At 50.3% G+C, this 22132-nt stretch overlaps 1 protein-coding gene and 1 pseudogene across 1 annotated transcript in view; one reads left to right on the top strand and one right to left on the bottom strand.

Moving 5' to 3' along the window:
- Positions 1-14126, bottom strand: part of LOC147096356 (uncharacterized) — a 54909-nt pseudogene extending 40783 nt beyond the window's left edge.
- The window catches only part of LOC147096354 (zinc-binding protein A33-like), a 261908-nt gene that overhangs the window by 157913 nt on the left and 81863 nt on the right, over positions 1-22132 (top strand). The gene's annotated exons all lie outside the window — the stretch shown is intronic.

Raw genomic sequence — 22132 nt, 5'->3', positions numbered from 1 at the left:
CCAACATTGCAGCATTCCCTCAGTACTGCCGCTCCGACAGTGTAGCATTCCCTCAGTACTGCCCCGCCGACAGTGCAGCATTCCCTCAGTACTGCCCCGCAGACAGTGCAGCGCTCCCTCAGTACTGCCCCTCCGACAATGCAGCGTTCCCTCAGTACTGCCCCGCCGACAGTGTAGCGCTCCCTCAGCACTGCCCCGCCGACTGTGCAGCGCTCCCTCATTACTGCCCCGCCGACAGTGCAGCGCTCCCTCAGTACTGCCCCTCTGACAGTGCAGCGTTCCCTCAGTACTGCCCCTCCGACAGTGCAGCATTCCCTCAATACTGCCCCGCCGACAATGCGGCGCTCCCTCAGCACTGCCCCGCCGACTGTGCAGCGCTCCCTCAGTACTGCCCCTCCGACAGTACAGCGTTCCCTCAGTACTGCCCTGCCAACAGTGAAGCGCTCCCTCAGTACTGCCCTGCCGACACTGCGGTGCTCCCTCAGCACTGCCCCGCCGACTGTGCAGCGCTCCCTCAATACTGCCCCTCTGACAGTACAGCGTTCCCTCAGTACTGCCCCTCCAACAGTGCAGCGCTCCCTCAGTAATGGTCCGCCGAGAGTGCGGCGCTCCCTGTGTACTGCCCCTCCGACAGTGCAGCACTCCCTCAGTACTGCCCCTTCGACAGTGCAGCGCTCCCTCAGTACTGCCCCTTCGACAGTGCAGCGCTCCCTCAGTACTGCCCCTCCGACAGTGCAGCGCTCCCTCAGTACTGCCCCTCTGACAGTGCAGCACTCCCTCAGTACTGCCCCGACAGTGCAGCACTCCCTCAGTACTGCCCCTTCGACAGTGCAGCGCTCCCTCAGTACTGCCCCTCCGACAGTGCAGCGCTCCCTCAGTACTGCCCCTCTGACAGTGCAGCGCTCCCTCAGCACTGCCCCTCCGACAGTGCGGTGCTCCCTCAGCACTGCCCCGCCGACTGTGCAGCGCTCCCTCAGTACTGCCCCTCCGACAGTACGGCGTTCCCTCAGTACTGCCCTGCCAACAGTGAAGCGCTCCCTGTGTACTGCCCCTCCGACAGTGCAGCGCTCCCTCAGTACTGCCCCTCCGACAGTGCAGCACTCCCTCAGTACTGCCCCTCCGACAGTGCAGCGCTCCCTCAGTACTGCCCCTCCGACACTGCAGCGCTCCCTCAGTACTGCCCCTTCGACAGTGCAGCACTCCCTCAGTACTGCCCCTCCGACAGTGCAGCGCTCCCTCAGTACTGCCCCTCTGACAGTGCGGTGCTCCCTCAGCACTGCCCCGCTGACTGTGCAGCGCTCCCTCAGTACTGCCACTCCGACAGTACAGCGTTCCCTCAGTACTGCCCTGGCAACAGTGAAGCGCTCCCTGTGTACTGCCCCTCCGACAGTGCAGCGCTCCCTCAGTACTGCCCCTCCGACAGTGCAGCGCTCCCTCAGTACTGCCCCTCCGACAGTGCAGCGCTCCCTCAGTACTGCCCCTCCGACAGTGCAGCGCTCCCTCAGTACTGCCCCTCCGACAGTGCAGCGCTCCCTCAGTACTGCCCCTCCGACAGTGCAGCGCTCCCTCAGTACTGCCCCTGCGACAGTGCAGCACTCCCTCAGTACTGCCTCTCCGACAGTGCAGCGCTCCCTCAGTACTGCCCCTGCGACAGTGCAGCGCTCCCTCAGTACTGCCCCTCCGACAGTGCAGCACTCCCTCAGTACTGCCCCTCCGACAGTGCAGCGCTCCCTCAGTACTGCCCCTCCGACAGTGCAGCACTCCCTCAGTACTGCCCCTCCGACAGTGCAGCGCTCCCTCAGTACTGCCCCTCCGACAGTGCAGCGCTCCCTCAGTACTGCCCCTGCGACAGTGCAGCGCTCCCTCAGTACTGCCCCTCCGACAGTGCAGCGCTCCCTCAGTACTGCCCCTGCGACAGTGCAGTGCTCCCTAAGTACTGCCCCTGCGACAGTGCAGCGCTCCCTCAGTACTGCCCCTTCGACAGTGCAGCGCTCCCTCAGTACTGCCCCTTCGACAGTGCAGCGCTCCCTCAGTACTGCCCCTGCGACAGTGCAGCGCTCCCTCAGTACTGCCCCTGCGACAGTGGAGCACTCCCTCAGTACTGCCCCTGCGACAGTGCAGCGCTCCCTCACTACTGCCCCTGCGACAGTGCAGCGCTCCCTCAGTACTGCCCCTGCGACAGTGCAGCGCTCCCTCTGTACTGCCCCTGCGACAGTGCAGCGCTCCCTCAGTACTGCCCCTTCGACAGTGCAGCGCTCCCTCAGTACTGCCCCTGCGACAGTGCAGCGCTCCCTCAGTACTGCCACTCCGACAGTACAGCTTTCCCTCAGTACTGCCCTGGCAACAGTGAAGCGCTCCCTGTGTACTGCCCCTCCGACAGTGCAGCGCTCCCTCAGTACTGCCCCTCCGACAGTGCAGCACTCCCTCAGTACTGCCCCTCCGACAGTGCAGCGCTCCCTCAGTACTGCCCCTCCGACAGTGCAGCGCTCCCTCAGCACTGCCCCTCCGACAGTGCAGCGCTCCCTCAGTACTGCCCCTCCGACAGTGCAGCGCTCCCTCAGTACTGCCCCTGCGACAGTGCAGCACTCCCTCAGTACTGCCCCTCCGACAGTGCAGCGCTCCCTCAGTACTGCCCCTGCGACAGTGCAGCGCTCCCTCAGTACTGCCCCTCCGACAGTGCAGCACTCCCTCAGTACTGCCCCTCCGACAGTGCAGTGCTCCCTCAGTACTGCCCCTCCGACAGTGCAGCACTCCCTCAGTACTGCCCCTCCGACAGTGCAGCGCTCCCTCAGTACTGCCCCTCCGACAGTGCAGCGCTCCCTCAGTACTGCCCCTGCGACAGTGCAGCGCTCCCTCAGTACTGCCCCTCCGACAGTGCAGCGCTCCCTCAGTACTGCCCCTCCGACAGTGCAGCGCTCCCTCAGTACTGCCCCTTCGACAGTGCAGCGCTCCCTCAGTACTGCCCCTGCGACAGTGCAGCGCTCCCTCAGTACTGCCCCTCCGACAGTGCAGCGCTCCCTCAGTACTGCCCCTCCGACAGTGCAGCGCTCCCTCAGTACTGCCCCTCCGACAGTGCAGCGCTCCCTCAGTACTGCCCCTCCGACAGTGCAGCGCTCCCTCAGTACTGCCCCTGCGACAGTGCAGCGCTCCCTCAGTACTGCCCCTCCGACAGTGCAGCGCTCCCTCAGTACTGCCCCTTCGACAGTGCAGCGCTCCCTCAGTACTGCCCCTCTCGAATGTTTGACAGTTGAGGCTCAGGGAGCAGGTAGATCCCTCGTGACATTTCAAGTGTCGGTTAAGAAATGCCGAGATTCTGATTCCGTTGATCACTTGTAAACGTCAATGCAATGATCATTGCCAGCACTGGCGCTGGCGAGAGGCACATGCGCTTTGGAAAGAAGTAGAGAGAGAAAGAGAGATAGAAAGAGATAGAAGGAAAATTATGAATTTATAAGATCCCAGAGAGACCCTAGTTCCAAATGATTCGAGCTTAACCCGTATTGGTGACAGTGATAAAACTTTATTTGGCACAAGCAAGGCTTAATACATTACAGTATTCGAGCAGCAGTTTACAGGGTATAATTGAGACTTGTATTACCCCGTTATACACTGGGTAGAAGCAGCAGCCGTGAGTGAGCTGCACCCTGTGTCTCTCATCTCTCATCTCTCCTCGCCTCCCAGGTGCCTCCTTGATCCTTCCTGAAATCTTCTACTCCTGAAATCGTCTAGAATTTGTGGCTGTTAAGACACCCACCCCCCCGCAACCCCCTCTTATACCCGTACTCTCATTCAAAACCTATGGAGTCCTCCTGAACCGATCACTGGCTGATGTTACGTCCGTGTAATAATCAGACACAGACTGCGGAGAACGGTACAACGGTGTTCACTCAACGTGGCTCAGACTGCAACTGAAACAACAGATTACTACTCAGCGTTATATACAGGTGTGGTCACTGCCGGTACTACAGTATACATGAGCTGTAGAAAGTAGTTCCCCCCTTAAAGGTACATACATTACAATTCCTCCCCTTTTAGATTAACAGTACCATAACACTCATTTAACAATTAAATATCAACTAATTACAATTAACACTTTTAACATGCAACATTAGCTGAAAATAGTCTATTTATATATTCAGTCTTTGGGGAGGCTTCCTGATCCTTTCTGGATAGCGCCTTTCCCGAGTGTCTTGCTCTTGGTGCGGAGGCGATTCTGGCCCCCTGTCGTCGGTTGGTTCATCAGCTTCCGATGCTACTGTTTCTGGCGTAGATGCTACCTGTACGTCGGGTTCATCACCAGGTACATATGGGCGAGACTTGTTCCTGTGACTCTAGGATCTGGCCAGCATGGCATCTCACGATGCTCTCCCCAACGTCCACTGTGTACATTAGTGGGCCCTGCCGTGTGCATATCGTTCCTGGCTGCCATTTTTCTGTTCGGTAGTCGCGGGCCAAGACTGGTTGCCCTACATTGAAGCTCCTTGTTGGCTTCTCATGGATGTGCTGGAACTGCTTACTCTCAACATCTCTTGCAGTAAGGAGGGATGATATATTAGCAGGGTCCTCTAATGAGGCCATATGGGTGGAGCTTAAAAACAAAAAGGGGGCAAGCACTTTGCTGGGAGTGTACTATAGGCCTCCAAACAGTCAGGGGGAGATAGAGGAACAGATATGTAGGCAAATCTCAGGGAAATGTGCAAATAATAGGGTAATAATAATGGGGGATTTCAACTTCCCCAATATTAACTGGGATAGTCAGAGTGTGAAAGGCTCAGAGGGTGTAGAATTCTTAAAGTGCATCCAGGAGAGCTTTTTGAGCCAGCATGTAGAAAGTCCTACAAGAGAGGGGGCGGTACTGGACCTAATTCTAGGGAATGTGGCCGGCCAAGTGGAAAAAGTGCTAGTAGGGGAGCACTTTGGTGATAGTGACCATAATATGGTAAGATTTAAGGTGGTCATGGAAAAGGACAGGGATGGGCCGGAAATAAAGGTTCTAAATTGGGGGAAGGCCGATTTTAATAGGATAAGGCAGGATCTGGCCAAAATGGACTGGGATCAGCTACTTGTAGGAAAATCTGCATCGGAGCAATGGGAGGCTTTCAGAAGGGAGATTGAGATCATACAATGGCAACATGTTCCCGTAAAGGTCAAGAGTGGTTCCAAAAACCACAGGGAACCGTGGATGTCGGGATATACGAGAATGGATTAGGAAAAAAAGGAGGGCTTTTGGTAGATACAAAAGGCTAAAGACGGAGGAAGCCCTAGAGGAGTACAAAAAGTGCAGGGGGATACTTAAAAAAGAAATTCGGAGATCAAGGAGGGGCCATGAAATAACACTGGCGAGCAAAATAAAGGTAAATCCGAAGATGTTTTATAAGTATATTAAGGGTAAGAGGATAACTAGGGAAAAAATAGGGCCCATTAGGGACAAAAGTGGCAACCTGTGTGTGGAGCCGGAAGATGTAGGAGGGGTTCTAAATGAATTTTTTGCATCTGTTTTCACTATGGAGAAGGACGATGTAGACATAGAAATAGGGCGGGGGGACTGTGATATGCTCGAACATATTAACATCGAGAGGGAGGAGGTATTGGCGGTTTTAGCTGGCCTAAAAATGGATAAATCCCCAGGCCCGGATGAAATGTATCCCAGGCTGCTGTGTGAGGCAAAGGAGGAGATTGCGGGGGCTCTAACACATATATTCAGGACCTCTCTGGCCACAGGGGATGTGCCAGAGGACTGGAGAACCGCTAATGTAGTACCATTATTCCAGAAGGGTAGTAGGGAAAAACCGGGGAACTACAGGCCAGTGAGCCTAACATCAGTGGTAGGAAAATTATTGGAAAAAATCCTGAGGGACAAAACTTGTCTCCACTTGGAGAGGCAAGGATTAATCAGGGATAGTCAACATGGCTTTGTCAAGGGAAGATCATGTCTGACTAATTTGATTGAATTTTTTGAGGGGGTGACTAGGTGTGTGGATGAGGGTAACGCAGTGGATGTGGTATACATGGATTTCAGTAAGGCCCTCGATAAAGTCCCGCACAGGAGACTGGTCAAGAAGGTAAGAGCCCATGGAATCCAGGGTGCCTTGGCATGTTGGATACAAAACTGGCTTAGTGGCAGAAGGCAGAGGGTGATGGTCGAAGGTTGTTTTTGTGACTGGAAGCCTGTGGCCAGTGGGGTACCACAGGGATCGGTGCTGGGTCCCTTGCTGTTTCTGGTCTACATTAATGACTTGGATATGAATGTAAAGGGTATGATCAGTAAGTTCGCGGATGATACAAAAATTGGTAGGGTGGTAAATAGCGAGGAAGGTAGCCTCAGTCTGCAGGACGATATAGATGGGTTGGTCAGATGGGCGGAACAGTGGCAAATGGAATTTAACCCGGAAAAGTGCGAGGTGATGCACTTTGGGGGGACTAACAAGGCAAGGGAATACACAATGAATGGAAAGACCCTAGGCAACACGGAGGGTCAGAGGGATCTGGGTGTGCAAGTACACAGATCCCTAAAGGCGGCGGAACAGGTGGATAAGGTGGTAAAAAAGGCATATGGGATACTTGCCTTCATTAGCCGGGGCATTGAATATAAGAGCAAGGAGGTTATGATGGAGCTGTATAAAACACTGGTTAGGCCACAGCTGGAATACTGTGTGCAGTTCTGGTCGCCACACTACAGGAAGGATGTGATCGCGTTAGAGAGGGTGCAGAGGAGGTTCACCAGGATGTTACCGGGGCTGGTGCGCTTCAGCTATGAAGAGAGACTGGGCAGATTGGGTTTGTTTTCCTTGGAGCAGAGGAGGCTGAGGGGGGACATGATTCAGATGTACAAAATTATGAGGGGCATAGATAGGATGGATGCTGAGGAGCTTTTTCCCTTAGTAGAGGGGTCAATAACTAGGGGGCATAGATTCAAGGTAAAGGGCGGGAGGTTTAGAGGGGATTTGAGAAAGAACTTTTTCACCCAGAGGGTGGTTGGAGTCTGGAACTCACTGCCTGCAAAGGTTGTGGAGGCTGAAACCCTCACAACATTTAAGAAGCATTTGGATGAGCACTTGAAATGCCATAGCATACAAGGCTACGGGCCAAATGCTGGAATATGGGATTAGATTAGACAGGGCTTGATGTCCGGCGCGGACACGATGGGCCGAAGGGCCTCTATCCGTGCTGTATTACTCTATGACTCTATGACTCTCTATGATTCTTCATACGTTTGGTCTGAGCAAATCCAGGCGAGATCTTAACCTTCGGTTAAAGAACATCATGGCTGGGGCCTGGTTGGTGACTGCATGTGTCGCATTCCGGTAGGCGAACAGGAAATTGTCCACCTTGTGCTGCAGCGGAATGTTGTCATTGTACATAGCCTTTATTGCCTTCTTAAAGGTTTGTACGAACCTCTCAGCCAAGCCATTTGTGGCTGGATGATACGGGGCAGATGTGTAATGCCTTACCCCATTCTTTTTCAAGAACCTCCGGAACTCTTCGGACACAAACTGTGGTCCGTTGTCGGAGCAAATCTGTTCTGGCAAGCCATTCCTGGCAAAAATGGTCCGTAGGACTGCAATAGTTTTCTCCGTGGTGGTGGAGGACATTTTGATGACCTCAGGCCATTTCGAGTGCGCATCCATGGCTATTAAAAACATTGAGTCCATGAATGGACCAGCAAAATCAATATGCACCCGTTGCCATGGAGATGAGGGCCACTCCCATGGGTGTAGAGGGGCCTGTGGTGGTGCATTTTGGACTTTCTGGCATCCTGAGCAGCTCTTGGTCAGGTCCTCGATTTGTTTATCGATTCCCGGCCACCACACATAAGCCCTGGTTAGGCTTTTCATTTTTACCCCTCCCAGATGACCCTCATGAAGCTCATTGAGCACTCTATCCCTTAACTTGGGTGGAATTACCACTCGGGATCCACACATCAAGGTCCCCCGGCACACTGACAGCTGTTCTCTCCTTGTCGAAAATGCTGGCAACACTGAGTCGCCATGTGCTGGCCATCCCTTCACCGTCAAATCATATACCCGAGACAGTGTCGGGTCATTTTGGGTTTCCTTTTCGATACAAGCGTTAGTTACCGGTAGGTATTCAACTATAGTCGAATGGAATATTTCGACAGGATCCACTGCTGGTGCTTCCTCCGCAGTAGGCAGTGGCAGGCGTGATAGCCTATCAGCATTTCCATGCTGTTTTGTGCCCTTTCTTTTCAATCTCATAGTGGTGCACCCCTAGAAAAAGTGACCATCTTTGTAGTCGTTGTGCAGTCATCACCGGAACGCCCTTCTTTGGATTAAAAATGGACACAAGAGGCTGGTGATCAGTCAGCAAGGTGAATTTCTGCCCGTGCAGATAGTGATTGAACTTTTTCACTCCCCACACTAGGCTGAGGGCCTCCCTGTCAATCTGGGCGTAGTTACGCTCGGCTGAGGTTAGTGATCGTGACGCAAAGGCTATTGGCCTCTCTGAGCCGTCCGAGAATTTGTGCGACAGCACCGCTCCAATGCCGTAGGGTGACGCATCACATGCCAACCGAATTGGTAATGCCGGGTTGTAATGGGCCAATACCTCTTTCCATGTGATTAGTGTTTTGCTCTTCTGGAAAGCTCGTCTACATTTGTCACTCCACTTCCATGGCACCCCAGTTTGCAGTAGGGTGTTCAGTGGGTGTAGTATTGTACACAAATTTGGCAAGAACTTATGGTAGTAGTTTACCAGCCCGAGGAACGACCTCAGTTGTGACACATTTTCCGGTGCTGGAGTCTTGACTACTGCCTCAATCTTCTCTGGGGACTTATGTAACCCCTATTTATCGATCACGTGGCCACAATACGAGATCTGTTTTCTAAAAAACTCGCATTTGGGGCGGTTAGCTCGGAGCCCATATTCCTGCAATCTAGTGAGCACCTGCTCCAGGTTGGCAAGGTGATCACTGTCATTTTCGCCCGTGACCAGGATGTCGTCCAAATAACACTGGGTCCCTGGGATCCCTTGCAGGATTTGTTCCATTGCCCTCTGCCAAATAGCCGGAGCTGATGCTACCCCGAATACCAGCCGGTTGTATTGGTAGAGACCTTTATGGGTGTTGATTGAGGTATTTTTTTTGATGCTTCTTCTACCTCCATTTGCAGATACGCCTGGGCCAGATCAATCTTAGTGAAGCGTTTCCCTCCAGATAGCGAGGTGAAAATATCTTCAATCCGCGGAAGTGGATATTGTACGGTGTGAAGGACCGGGTTCACTGTTACCTTAAAGTCCCCACAGATGCGAACCTTCCTTGGTTCCCCAGGCGTGCTGCTCACGACTTTTTCATCACAGGGACGATGGGTGTAGCCCACTCACTCCAGTCTACCTTAGACAGTACACCTGAACGTTCCAGACTCTCCAGCTCTGCTTCGACGGCTGGGCGGATCGCATAAGGTACCGGGAGGTCTGACGTTATAAAATTTTGGGCTTGCGTTTTCTTCAATTTTAATCGTCGCTGTCATGCCTTTTCGTGTTCCGAGTCCTTGCTGGAACACTTCTTTCGCGTCAGTTAGGATCTTTGACAGTCACCCAGGTGTGACGTTGTCAGCCACAGTCAGTGCCTGTATGGAATGCCAATCCAGTTGTATTTTCCGGATCCATTCACGTCCCAGTAATGGTGGTCCTCCATCTTGCAATACATACAGGTCTAGTTTTGGTGTTTCCTTACCGTTATATATAATGGTCACCCTTATTTTTCCTTTGGGGTAGACTTTTTGCCCCTTGTACATCTTCAAAATAATTTTTGTGTCTCTCAAGGGTATGTGTGAGAATAGCCGCTCGTAGTCCCGTCGGTTTATGACTGTTAGGGCTGATCCTGTGTCCAATTCCGTCTTTACCTGGACTCCTGCTATCTTGAGAGTGACCCAAATGGTTCGGTGATCCTCCGTTGTGATCACATTATGTAGTTTCAGACAACTCAGTTCCCTGCTTTCGGAGTCGTTATCACTCTTTTGTTCGTCTGAACTATTCTCTGTCATCTTATGTACCTTCTTGTACTTTCCTTTGGTAGGTTTCTTATTGCTGGTTTTCTTTCCCGACCTGCAGACTCGTGCTATGTGTCCTACTTTTCCACACTGTCTGCACACTTTGTCTTTGAACCAGCAATCATTCTGGTCATGTGTTGTTCTGCCGCAGCGATAGCACTTCTCTGTTCCATATGACATTTCGTTTGTGCCATATTCTTGCGGTCTCTGTTGTATCTCTGCAGCACCCCGTGCTGCTGCTTCATATGATACCGCAATGCTGAAAGCCTTTTCCAGCGTAAGGTCCTTTTCAGATAAAAGCCGTTTCTGGGTTCCTTCACTTTGAAGCCCACACACAAACTTGTCCCTTAAGGTATCTGCCAGTCCCGCTCCAAACTGGCAGTGTTTCGATAGTTTGTGCAGTTCTGTTAAATAATCAGCATTGCTTTCATCCTTATGCTGGTTCCGTTTGTGAAACTTGAATCTTTCTGCTATCAGCAGTGGTGTGGGGTTTAAATGTTCCTGTAGTATCGTTACTGTGTCTTCAAACTCTTTTCCATTGGCTTCGTTGGGGTTACTAGATTTCGTAATAAACCATACGTCTTTGCACCCATTAAATTTAACAATACCGACGCTTTCTTGTCATCTGACACCTCATTTGCCTTGCAGTATACCTCTATTCGTTCAACATATGTAGTCCAATCTTCGACTTCATTGTCAAATGCGGTGATACCGCCACTCTTCGGCATTTTGGGTGTGGTTTAAAATGGCGTCTCCTGCGCTTTCCTTCCTCCCCCGCTGCTGCCGACGCCGCTCCCAGCGGTTCTCGTGGCAATGGCAGCGCCCTGTAGGTTTTGCGCGCTTCTCCTGCGCTGCTGCCAACACCGCTCTCGGCGGTCCTCGTGGCAATGGCGGCGCCGCGCGGGTTTCTGTGCGTCTCTCTCTCCCTCTCTCCGACGTTGCTCGGCCCCTGAACACCGGCTGCACCCTGTGCGCTCTGCCCTCTCTCTCCCCCATCGATGCTGCTCGGCCCTTTGCTGTGCCGCTCGGTTGGGCTCTAGCCCGCCGCTGTCCGGGAAGGGTCTGCGCACTACCTGTTGCCAGCCCGTTTCGCTGGACCACCTCGACTGGAAAGCCAAGCCTGGCTCTCAACAGCCTCCCCCGCAATTCTCGAGTCTCTGCTGGATGACTGGGTGGTTGCCCGTGGTCGACGCCCGAGTCTCTGGCCTTGACCTCCAATCCACTGATCTCCAGGAACGAATCCCCGGGAGGTGATGCAGAGTTACAGGTAGGTTCGAACTTGCCTTGTCGCCAATGTTGTGTCCGTGTATAATAAGACACAGACTGCAGGAGAACGGTACAACAGGTGTTTACTAAACGTGGCTCACACTGGAACTGCTCTGTACAGATTACTACTCAGTGCTATATACAGGTGTGGTCACTGCCGGTACTGCAGTATACATGAGCTGTAAAAGATAGTTCCCCCTTTAAAGGTATATACATTACAATTTCAAGCTGGAATTTTTGCCTTGGTCGGCCCATTTCAAAGCCTGCAGCTTTATTTTAACCGAGCATGCTGGCTGCCGGGCAAAGATTACACCTGCAGCAGGCTTGACCTTTGTGTCTGCATCAATATTTTTATAAAATGGTGAGTGTGGTGGTTTCACCGCACCGAGGAGTCATTTCCTCTGTATACGGTTTAAAAATAGTGCTCTGTCTTACAAGAGCTTTTTTACCTTGGCAACACTGCGCAAAGCATGAAGTGGTGATGGGCCCTAATGAACATAAAGACTTACATTTATACAGCGCTTTTCACCACCACCAGACGTCCCAAAGCACTTTACAACCAATGAAGTACTTTTGAAGTTCAGTCACTGTTGTAATGTAGGAAACGCGCCAGCCAATTTGCGCACAGCAAGCTCCCACAAACAGCGATGTGATAATGACCAGATAATCTGTTTTATGTGATGTTGGTCGAGGGATAAATATTGGCCCGGACACCGGGGATAACTCCCCTGCTCCTCTTCACAATAGTGCCATGGGATCTTTTACATCCACCTGAGAGCAGACGGAGCCTCGGTTTAAAGTCTCATCCGAAAGACAGCACCTCCGACAGTGCAGCACTCCCTCAGTACTGCACTGGTAGTGTCAGCCTAGATTTTGTGCTCAAGTCTCTGGAGTGGGACTTGAACCCACAACCTTCTGACTCGGAGGTGAGGGTGCTGCCCACTGAGCCACGGCTGACACAACATGCAGGACACCACAAAAGCAGTTCTGCTGACTCTCTCTCCCGGGGCTTTCGCTGTGTGATTTTAGCAGAGGCACGAGACCTGCAGTTTTGACCCTATCTTGGAGATTTGGACTGTTTGACTGTGTGATCGGCCGAGAGTGAGGTGGTTTTGTTCACACAAATAAACCCGTTCCACAGGGAGTGTGGATGTGATGGAAAGTTTAAATGTGATATTCTCTTGCCCTTCTGATTCTCTACTATATAATTGGCCTGTTTTTTTATTAAATTACATTTGTGTCTGGCAATGTTAGATTAATGGAAATATCCAGGCACTTTGTCCAGATTTATTTTGAACCGTTTACCAGAGGGAATATATTCTGCGTGTCTGCTGTGTTGAAGCCATGGCTCTTGTGCCTAATATTGGTGCAGACTTGCTTCTGAGTTGAGAATCTACTGGACGGGAAAATAAGAACATAACATAAGAATTAGGAGCAGGAGTCGGCCATACGGCCCTTGGAGCCTGCTCCACCATTCAATAAGATCATGGCTGATCTTCAACCTCAACTCCACTTTCCCGCACGATCCCCATATCTCTTGATTCCCCCAGAGTCCAAAAATCTCTCGCTCTCTGTCTTGAATATACTCAATGACTGAGCATCCACAGCCCTCTGGGGGAGAGAATTCCAAAGATTCACAACCCTCTGAGAGACGAAAGTCCTCATCTCAGTCTTAAATGGCCGACCCCTTATCCTGAGACTGTGACCCCTAGTTCTAGACTCTCCAGCCAGGGGAAACAACCTCTCAGCATCGACCCTGTCAATCCCCCTCAGAGTCTTGTATGTTTCAGTGAGCTCACCTCTCATTCTTCTAAACTCCAGAGAGTATAGGCCCAATCTACAGAGGAGGAGGGGTGAGGGGATGGTGAGGAGGTTGAATGAGGTGTGAGGAGAGGGGTTGAGGGTTGAGGAGGAGGAGGGGTAATGGGGCTGATGAGGGGGGATCAGGCGTGTGGGGTTGAGGATGATGGGGTTGAGGAGATTGGGGGTGGTGGGAATGAGGGGGATTGGGGGCAGGAGGAGTGAAGTCGCTCAAATCTTGTAATTCAGCATTTTTATGTCTTTCTGCCTCTGACTTACCAGCGTGTTATTTCTGTTGCTCTCTGCTGGTCAGTAACTTCTGCAATGATGCCATTGTTTCCTTTGGGGAATTGACGCTGTGTTTTATAAGTTGGGACAAGGGCTCTCTGTGTGTGGGCAGGGGGTGGTGTGCCAGTGTTTACAGGGGGTCCTCAGCAGGGAATAGTTTGGAAGCCTCTCATGTTGGTAGTCTGACAGTTTCTAGCAGAGGGCAGGCCATGCTGCAATAATGGGGTGTATTAATCCCGTAGAAAGTCAGACTTGCATTTATATAGCGCCTTTCACGAGTTCAGGACGTCCCAAAGCGCTTTACAGCTAATGAAGTACTTTTGAAGTGTAGTCACTGTTGTAATGTAGGAAGCGCAGCAGCCAATCTGCGCACAGCAAGCTCCCACAAACAACAATGACCAGCTCATCTGTTTTAGTGATGTTGGTTGAGGGATAAATATTGGCCCAGGACACCGGGGAAAACTCCCCTGCTCTTCTTCCAAATAGGAAACTTGGTGTTGCCTGACTTTGCATTTTATTTAAATTTCAGGATATCTTGTGAGCTGGAGGAGGGGGGAATCTTATTGTGAATCTGTAATGTTGTTGAAGCATAGAAAGCTCAGTACTTGTGTTTATAGTTCAGCTGATGCTGCATGTCTTAACTCAGTGTGTCTTGGCTCAGTGTGATTGGGACAGTCAGGCCACTTACTGTGTTGATGCAAAGCAGTTTGAGATTGATGGCGAGGGGAGATCTGCAGAGTAACTCTGAAGATCAATAGTTTCCATTGACCGTGGGCCAGGAGAGAGTTTGACTCCACTTCAGCTTTGCACCAACTGCAACCATTGTGAAGTGAAGTTAAAGTCGGTCCCCTAAGAATTTTTTAAACATTCACATTTAATCCTTCTAATCTGACTCTATTGTCAGCACCTAGAATCCTAGAAGCTCACAGCACAGAAGGAGGCCATTCAGCCCATCGTGCCTGTGCTGGCTCTTTGAAAGAGCGATCCCATTAGTCTCACTCCCCTGCTCTCTCCCCAGAGCACTGTGACTGTCTCCTACTCAACTATTTCTCCAATTCCCTTTTGAAAGTTACCATTGAATCTGCTTCCACTGCCCTTTCAGGCAGTGCATTCCAGATCACCATAACTCGCTGTGTAAAAATGTTTCCCCTCATTTTCCCCCTGGATTTTTTGCCAATTGCCAATTATTTTCAGACCTGAGTTTCAATTCCAGGAGAAAATGAACACAATCCTACATTCTCTGAAGCAGAAGAAAACCTCTTTTTTAAAATTTTGAATTTAAGCAGCAAGAGAGCATCTGTGAAATGAAGGTGAATTCTCAGTGGGCCGTTGTGGGCTGCGCCTGTACGGGTAGCGTGTGATGCACCCCATGCCCGGATAACAGAACTCTCTCCCTGTGCATTTTCAGCAGCGTGGCTCAGTGTTTATTAAGCACGGTGATCAATGTGCTTGTGACCTGCGATGGTTTTGCTTCCTTCTTGAACAAACTCTTTTTGTTTTCACAGGAACCGTCGAATCAATCGCAGAACCTCATCGACTCTGAATTGTCTAAATCACGCTATATTTTGGACGAGAGAGAATGGAACTTGGTCAAAGAACTGAATCAGGAAAAGGATGATATTTTATTCAGAATGGAGACAAATCTGCAAGAAATCAGAGACAATTCACAAGAAGCCTTTCTTGTATATAAATGACCTGGACTTGGGTATAGAATGTACAATTTCGAAGGTTGCGGATGATACAAAACTTGGTAACATCGTAAATAGTGAGGAGGATAGTGGCAGACTTCAGGAGGATATAGACAGACTGCTGAAATTGGCAGATGCAATTTCAGTGTGAAGTGATGTACTTCAGGATGACCAACATGGAGAGGCAGTATAATCTAAATGGTCCTATTTTGAGGGGCTGCAAGAGCAGAAGGACCTGGGGGGCCTGTTCACAAATCTTTGAAGGTGGCGGGACAAGTTGATGAGGCAGTCAAGAAAGCTCATGGGATACTTGGCTTTGAATTCAAAAAGAAGGAAGTGGTGCTAAAGCTTTTCAAATCACTGGTTAGGCCTCAGCTGGAGGATTGTGTTCAATTCTGGGCACCACACTTTAGGAAAGATGTCAAGGCCTTGGAGATGGTACAAAGGAGGTTCACCAGGATGATACCAGGGATGAGATACTTCAGTTATGTGGAGAGATTGGAGAAGCTGGAATTGTTCAAATTAGAGCAGAGAAGGTTAAGGGGAGACCTAATTGAGGTTTTCAAAATTATGTGCGGTTTTGACGGAGCAAATAAGGAAAAAACTGTTTCCTCTGGCGAGTGGGTCAGTACATAGAAACATAGAAGATAGGAGCAGGAGTAGGCCATTCGACCTCTCGAGCCTGCTCCACCATTCAATGCGATCATGGCTGATCATCCAAGTTCAGTACCCGGTCCCTGCTTTCTCCCTTTAGCCTTCAGAAATATATCCAACTCCTTCTTAAATATATTTAATGAATTGACCTCTACTGCCTTCTGTGGTAGAGAATTCCACAGGTTCACCACTCTCTGGGTGAAGAAATTCCTCTTCATTTCTGTCCTAAATGGCCGACCCTTTATCCTTACACTCTGACCCCTGGTTCTGGATTCCCCAACCATCGGGAACATCCTCCCTGCATCTAGTCTGTCCAGTCCTGCCAGAATTTTATAAGTTTCAATGAGAGGTCATAGATTTAAAATAACTGGCAAAAGAACTAGAGGTGAAATGAGGAGAAATGTTTACAGACGGAGGGTTGTTAAGATCTGGGACACACGACCTGACAGGCTGGAGGAAGCAGATTCCATAGGAACTTTCAAAAGGCAATGGGACATGTACTTGAAGAGGACTCATTTTCAGGGTGATGGGGAAAAGCTGGGGGGTGGGAATAAATTGGACAGCTCTTTCAAAGAGCCGGCACAGGCACAACAGGCCAAATGGCCTCCTCCTGTGCTGTAAGGTTCTATGATTCTAAGCTCAGCAAAGGTTACCGTACATAGAGATGGGATTGAATGAGCAGGACGCACTCACCTTGCTCACGGTAACACGGTTACTTTGGTCTCTTAAACTCCTCTCTCGTTGCATTTAAGTTTTTAAAAATTACTTCCATGGCTGCTGCTCCTGAGCATTTCTCAATCCCAGATTATGTGAAACTGGCTCATTCTATGGCCACTGCTCCAAAGTCTCCTCAGTCACTAACCATCATCAAGTCAAAATGTGCTTTGCCTCCCATGGCTTCGCTAATGCAATGGGCCGTGAAGCAGTCATACATTATATTTATCAAACTAGATTCAGAACCACTTTGGTATCCACTTGGTTGGTTGAAGGAGACATTAACATAACCTGCTTTCCCATTCCCTTCTCATCTCTTCACAGAGTAAAATGCCTGCCGCCTTATTCTGATCTGACAATGTGTAGTTAATGGGGTAACTTTGCACTACCCACGGGATGAACATTTTTAATCTCCTGGGTGTCTTTGACATCCAGGGCCACATCACATCCTTCCTGTCTACTATCCCTGAATACTTAATTCTTTATTTTTTATTCATTCACAGAACGGGTTGTGGAAATCTGAAACTCTCTCCCTCAAAAGATTGTGGATGCCAGGATCAAACAATTCAACAATTCCAAGACTGAGCCGGGTAGATTTCTGTTGGTTAAGGGCATCGAGGGATATGGAGCAAAGGCGGGTAAATGCAGTTGAGGTACAAATCAGCCATGATCGAACTGAATGGTGGAACAGGCTCGAAGGGCTGAATGGCCTCCTCCTGTTCACCATCCTCTGCAGTCAGCCATGTTTATAATATTCCCACAACACTGTAGTTCCCGAGTGCTACAGTAGCCTCGTGTTTCAGAATTGCTGATTCCTAATGCATTCAGCATTCATGTCTATACAGCTTACTGTAGATGTTCCCATCTTTTGGCCCCTAGTTTACCCTTGTTAATGTTACCTGGTTCTTGTATATCACCCACCTGCTGTCTAGATTCCACTCTTTAATCAATGTCATGTGGGATCACATTTCCTCCTGGCCTTCTCCCTCCTATCCAATGGAAATGCTTCTTGCAGCTACTTCAACGTTCCTGACCAGTTCCATTGTTTTTATTTGGCCATCTCGCTCCCTTTGTTATCACAAGGAGAACGCCATTTACTTTTCAAAGTCCCAGTATTATTTTCGCAGCAGATTGACAGACAGTTATTCATATTCGCGATTTTCTTTGCAAACATTTTTTTCACCATAAACAGGAAGTATAACAAAGGAAATTGCCTTGATTTTCTAGGCCATCCTTACATGGGAGGTTTCAGAGCCCTTACATGATTTCTTACATTGTCATTTAGCCCTTCCTGCTCCTCCAGTACCTTTTGTCATTTATCTTCAATGTGCACAGACCTATCTCTAGGTAACCAACACATCATCATTACCACACTCATCACTACCCACCTCCCTACAGCCAGAATCTCCCTGCACCTCACCAACTGCATCTTTGTCCTAACCGTGTCCTCTGGCTTCTGAACTACTTCTTCCTCCATGACTTGGTCTTCTGCATTAGGAGTTAGTGCTTGATCTAATTGAATGGTGGAACAGGCTCGAGGGGCTGAATGGCCGACTCCTCTTCCTATGTTCCTGTATCTGCACATTGTTGTGTCTTTCTCAGTGTCTTTACAAGCGTTCTTCCTGTCGTCAGTGCATCCTCTATTATCTTGTGTGCTCGGTTTCCTCCAGCACTTATTTCTGTTTCTTGCTGACCCTGTACCTGTTTGTAAAAATCCCAGTCACAGCTCCCCAGTGACTCGCCCGTAATATTGAGCACCAGCCCGTCCACTTCACTAAACTTTGACTCAATTAGTCCAATACTATCCACCCACCTTTGCTAATTAGCTTTACAATCGTTTCCTTCCATTAGTTCTCGTCCGGTCCTCTCAAAGGCCCAAAGCTTTTCCTTCAGGTTTTTGGCAGCTGAGATCAGCGAGTTGCTCCACCCTTTACTATTGACTCTCGAGCTCTTTCATGCTGCAAAGTCGAGCCTTGTTTAGTCTGTTTGAGCTCTGCCAGCGGTCTGCTGTGTGTTAACATTTGTGTTTCTGTCTATTTCAGGAGAGTACGCCCGAGGAGCAGAGGTACGACATGCTCTCCAAAAATAACTGAACAACATTATAGAAACATAGAAGATAGGAGCAGGAGTAGGCCATTCAGACCCTCGAACCTGCTCTGCCATTTAATGAGATCATGGCTGATCAACCAAATTCAGTACCCTGTCCTGGCTTTCTCCCCATATCCCTTGATCCCTTTAGCCTCAAGAAATATATCTAACTCCTTTTCTTGAATACATTTAATGAATTGGCCTCAACTAGCCTGTGTGGCAGAGAATTCCACAGGTTCACTACTCTCTGGGTGAAGAAATTCCTCCTCATCTCTGTCCTAAATGGCATATCCCTTATCCTTAGACTGTGACCCCTGGTTCTGGACTCCCCCCGCCATCGGGAACATCCTTCCTGCATCTAGTCTGTCTAGTCCTGTTAGAATTTTATAAGTTTCCATGAGATCCCCCCTCATTCTTCTAAACTCTAGCGAATATAAGCGTATTATAAAGTAGTATATTGAAGAGCTTCTTTTATTTTCTGCTGTTAAATATTTGATATTTACATTATTAGTGAAGACGACCATCAGCCAAACACAGCGGAAGGCAGCCTGTCTCTGGGAGCATTTAAAGGACCCACCCAGTATAGAGTGTGGAGACCTGTAATGGACATTCTCAGCCCTGGAGGGCTGTTCCTGTTTTCTTACGTAACCCGTGAAATCCCCAATAAGCGTGCTCATCTTAAGAATACCAGACAAGAGTACAAAAATATAAATAATATTCATACTGACTTAATATAAGAAAATAAATGAAATGGAAGTATGTAATGTCTGATTCATGAATTATATAATGCAACAATGAAATAATAATCAAAACTATTTGAGAAGCAATAAACCAATTTATTAATTTCATTAGTAAGAAACACTGATCTAAATCATTAACCTGTTGTGGTAAACCACTAATCTGCCTGTACAGAACATGTCTGGGCATGCCTCAGCTGGCTCCGCCCCTGGCTCCACCCCTAAGCCCAGGTATAAAGGTGATTGACCTCCAGTCCCCCTGGCTTTGAGGATCGGTCTACCAGTCGAGGCATGCTCGTATTCTTTTGTTAATAAAAGCCTACTTGTTCTCTTAGTCTTTTGGAGTTATTGATGGCGCATCAATTTTATTAACAAAAGGTTTTGAAATGGAGCAAATCCTGAAACCGGAACGCCTGGAACTGGACCCTCAAACGGCGGATGCATCAAATAACTTCGAGCACTGGCTGAGCTGCTTCGAAGCATTCCTGCAGGCCTCCAGCACTACCGTCAGGACCGAAGCCGACAAACTGCTAGTACTGAACTCACGGGTGAGCCACCAAGTATATTCGATTATCCGAGACGCTGTATCCTACACGGCCGCTATCACGATACTAAAAGAACAATATACTAAGCCAGTCAACGAGGTCTACGCTAGACACCTCCTGGCTACCCGCAAACAGCGACCCGGGGAATTGGGTGATGAATACCTACGGGCACTGAGAGTCCTCAGCCGGGACTGCAAGTGCAAATCGGTGACGGCCGCGGAAAATACTGATGACCTAATCAGAGACGCCTACGTCGCCGGCATCAGGTCCAGCTACACTCGACAGAGACTGCTAGAGCAAAGTGGGCTCAACCTGCAGAAGGCTGTGGCCCTTGCTAACTCGCTGGACGTGGCCCTCCGAAACATGGATGCCTACCCCCCCCGACCGTACGGCCCTCCCCGCCCCGTGGATGTCGCGGGGGCCGCCATCTTGGGACACGGTAAGGCCACAGGCCTGCGCCACCACCGCCACGGCCCACCTGCAGCCCAACTGCAGCTGCGATGTCCAGAGGCTCAAAGTGCTATTTCTGTGGTCAGGCCAAGCACCCCAGACAACACTGCCCGGCGAAGGACGCGATCTGCTCCAAATGCGGAAAGAAGGGGCACTATGCCAAAGTGTGCAGGGCGAAACCGACCAACTCCAGCAGCGCCGCGTGTGAGCTGTGCAGGTCGCCATCTTGGACGTCACTTTGGGACCAGGCCCCTGACTCCCCCACTGCCTCGCACGAGTACAACAGCGACCCACCGACCTCAACGATGGCCTCCATCATCCTGGACCAATCCAGGCCTCACCAACTGGCCAGGTCCACGATGGACATCAAGGTAAACGGTCACGCAACAAACTGCCTATTTGACTGCGGGAGCACGGAGAGCTTTATCCACCCCGACACGGTGCGACGCTACTCCCTATCAGTCATGCCCACGTGCCACCGGGTCTCTATGGCCTCCAAGTCCCATACGGCGGACGTCAGCGGCTACTGTGTAGCGACCCTGACAGTAATGGGCACAGAGTACAAAGACTTTAAACTCCTTGTCCTGCCACAGCTCTGCGCTGCTGTGCTACTGGGACTGGATTTCCAGTGCCACCTAGAGAGTGTCATGATGGCGTACGGCGGGCCCCTGCCCCCACTTACAGTCTGCAGCTGGCAAAATTTAAAACAACCGCCGCGCACAATATGCAGGCTATCCACCCTGAAAGTCACCCCCCCCCCCCCCCCCGGTTGTTTGCTAATCTCGCCCACGACTGCAAGCCCATCGCAACAAAAAGCAGGCGGTACAGTGCCGGGGATAGAAGCTTCATTAAAATAGAAGTAGAGAGACTCCTGCGGGAGGGGATTATCGAGGACAGCACCAGCCCATGGCGAGCCCAAGTAGTGGTCGTGAAGACCGGCGAGAAACAGCGCCTGGTCATTGACTACAATCAAACAATAGGTATACCCAATTAGACGCATACCGCCTTCCCCGCATATCTGATATGGTCAATCAGATTGCACAGTACCGGGTATTCTCTACCATTGACCTGAAGTCGGCATACCACCAACTCCCTATCAGGCCTGAAGACCGCCAGTATACTGCCTTCGAGGCAAACGGCCGCCTCTACCACTTCCTCAGAGTCCCCTTCGGCGTCACCAACGGGGTCTCAGTCTTCCAAAGGGAGATGGACCGGATGGTTGACCAGAATGCGCTGCAGGCCACTTTTCCCTACCTGGACAATGTCACCATCTGCGGCCATGACCAGCAGGGCCATGACGCCAATCTAGAAAAATTCCTCCGAACAGCCCAGCGCTTAAATTTGACATACAACAAAGAAAAGTGTATGTTTCGCACCACCCGCCTCGCTATCCTTGGCTGTGTAGTGGAAAACGGAGTCATCGGCCCCGACCCCGACCGAATGCGCCCCCTTCTGGAACTACCCCTGCCTCACTGCCTCAAAGCCCTGAAGAGATGTCTGGGGTTTTTCTCTTATTACGCCCAATGGGTGCCCAATTACGCGGACAAAGCCCGGCCCCTTATCAAGTCAACCTCCTTCCCCCTGGCAGCAGAGGCCCGTGCAGCCTTCACCCGCATAAAAGAGGACATTGCAAAGGCTACAATGCATGCCGTGGACGAGTCCATCCCTTTCCAAGTGGAGAGCGATGCGTCTGACTTTGCCCTGGCCGCAACCCTTAACCAGGCGGGGAGACCCGTGGCCGCCTTTTCACGAACCCTACAGGGCCCCTAAATTAGACACTCCTCAGTCAAAAAGGAGGCCCAGGCTATAGTGGAGGCTGTATGGCATTGGAGGCATTACCTGGCCGGTAAATGCTTCACCCTGCTCACTGACCAACGATCAGTAGCATTTATGTT

The sequence above is a fragment of the Somniosus microcephalus genome, unplaced genomic scaffold, assembly GCF_052327205.1.
Source record: "Somniosus microcephalus isolate GS21.2 unplaced genomic scaffold, FLI_Smic_1.0 unresolved_chr1, whole genome shotgun sequence".
NCBI classification, from domain to species: domain Eukaryota; kingdom Metazoa; phylum Chordata; class Chondrichthyes; order Squaliformes; family Somniosidae; genus Somniosus; species Somniosus microcephalus.
The sequence above is the reverse complement of the archived record's forward strand: the minus strand, read 5'-3'. Positions and strand labels throughout refer to the sequence as shown.